At 44.5% G+C, this 1,804-nt stretch overlaps 1 pseudogene; it reads right to left on the reverse strand.

Annotated features, from left to right (window-relative positions):
- Positions 1-325: 325 nt before the first annotated feature.
- LOC103076824 (fructose-2,6-bisphosphatase TIGAR pseudogene) lies at positions 326-1,135 on the reverse strand (annotated as a pseudogene).
- Positions 1,136-1,804: the final 669 nt, after the last annotated feature.

Raw genomic sequence — 1,804 nt, forward strand, 5'->3', positions numbered from 1 at the left:
AAAAAGCAAAAAAAATAGTAATAGGATTATTAATCCCCCAGTTTGCAATACTGAGTTCCTTCATCCATTTACAATCCAGAGATGTCACTGAGCAGGGCGGTAAAATTACCCTGGAAAATTCCAACTGTACTCACAAAAAAGAAGTCAATTCTCAATGATTTTCCATTAGTGTTTCATGTGGCTCTGATTCCATTCGAGCTTTATAACCTGCTATAACGGACAGCTTTTTAACTGTTTCCAAGTCTGCATTAGCAGAGAGTGGAAATAAAGTCAAAGGCACTCCCTCAGAGGCTCACATTTGTTAGATTTCGATGCAGATTTAAATTTAGTGAATTTTGGTCACCCCGGTCAGGTGGCCCTGTAGGTTCACACACACACACCGGGTGGTTGGTTTCACTTCTCCTTTCTCAAAGTTTATGATAAAGACACTCATCCCTGTATTGGGGCTGACTGATGTGAGTTCGGACCTGCTCAGGGTCACCGGGAAGGAACACTTAAGGTCGGTGAGGAAATAATCCAACAGGCTTCTCATGTAGGCGCCGTGACTCACAACTAAGACACTTTCCACTAACCCTGGAGCGCCGCTGTCCGAATTAAACTTGGAGGCACAGTTTTTCCCTAAAGGAAATATCTCTGCCAAAGAACTTTCCAGACAGCCGCTCGGGGCTTCTTGGGAAAACTGTGCATTCTGACCTGCTTCTTTCAGGATCAGCTGACAAAGAAATTCAAAGAAGTCTTTTCCAAGCATTTTCACCTGGTCCAAGGTCTCTCCTCCGGGCGGTGTGAACACAGGGCACTCCTGCCCAGCTGCTTTGGCCATGGCCCTTAGCTCACTCAGCGGCCAGCCTTCTGCAACCCCGTATTTCCTTTCTCGAAGTCTTGAATCATACTTTACTGTCATATCTTTGCAAAATTTGCTCTTCTCCAAAATTCCATGCACGGTCTGCTTTGTCCTCATGAGGTCACTGGAGAAAATGTGAGTAAACTTCACGTTATTAAGAAATATGCCAGCAACAGCTGCTTGTTTAAATCCAGTTTCTGAAAGAGGCTCACCTATTCCTTGTCCTTGAAGGATTTTCTCCTTGTTAAGTCTTGTTTCTTCATGCCGGACCACTGTCAGAGCGAAGCACGTCATCCCGCCAGCGCTGGGACAGAGCGAAGCAAAGTCCGCGCGCTCCGCCCGAACCGTCACCCGCACTCCGCACAAGCCACCCGGCACTGCCCAGGATGACTTTTTGAACAAACAACAGTGATTTCATAATTTCAATTTTATAACAGAACGTACATTTTCTACTACAATGGGAAAAAAAATTGTCACAGTATTGTAGTTTATAGAAGACTAAAATTTAATTTCTAAAGATTTGAAATTTACAAATATACTACATTGGGTTTATGGGTCAGCTAAGTTAATATCTCCGCAAATAATTGTGTCTGCTCAGTTCAGCATCTTGACACAAAGTGTCCTTCATTCTCTCTCCACCCTCTACCTCAGTTTCCTGAATGCTCACACCCCTTCCCATTACTTGTCCTTCACATGTACTTTTCCCTGTCTTTGGTATATTCTTCTCAACGCTCTACAGTTAGTAACTCACCAAAGAATAAAAATATATATATCTTCAGAGGATTTTCCCAGAGCTTTTAGACTCGGTCAGGTGAACTGGGGTGGTGGTATGACATCAGGCAGGGCCTGACTTTTCCGTGTCTCCTTGCCCCGAGCTGTACGCGAGGGGAGCAAGGATAATGCTCATACTCTGGAGCTGTTAAGACATGCAATGGGCCAGAGCGCATCAGATGTTTTGCACCC

The sequence above is a fragment of the Lipotes vexillifer genome, unplaced genomic scaffold, assembly GCF_000442215.2.
Source record: "Lipotes vexillifer unplaced genomic scaffold, Lipotes_vexillifer_v1.1 scaffold995, whole genome shotgun sequence".
Taxonomy (NCBI): domain Eukaryota; kingdom Metazoa; phylum Chordata; class Mammalia; order Artiodactyla; family Lipotidae; genus Lipotes; species Lipotes vexillifer.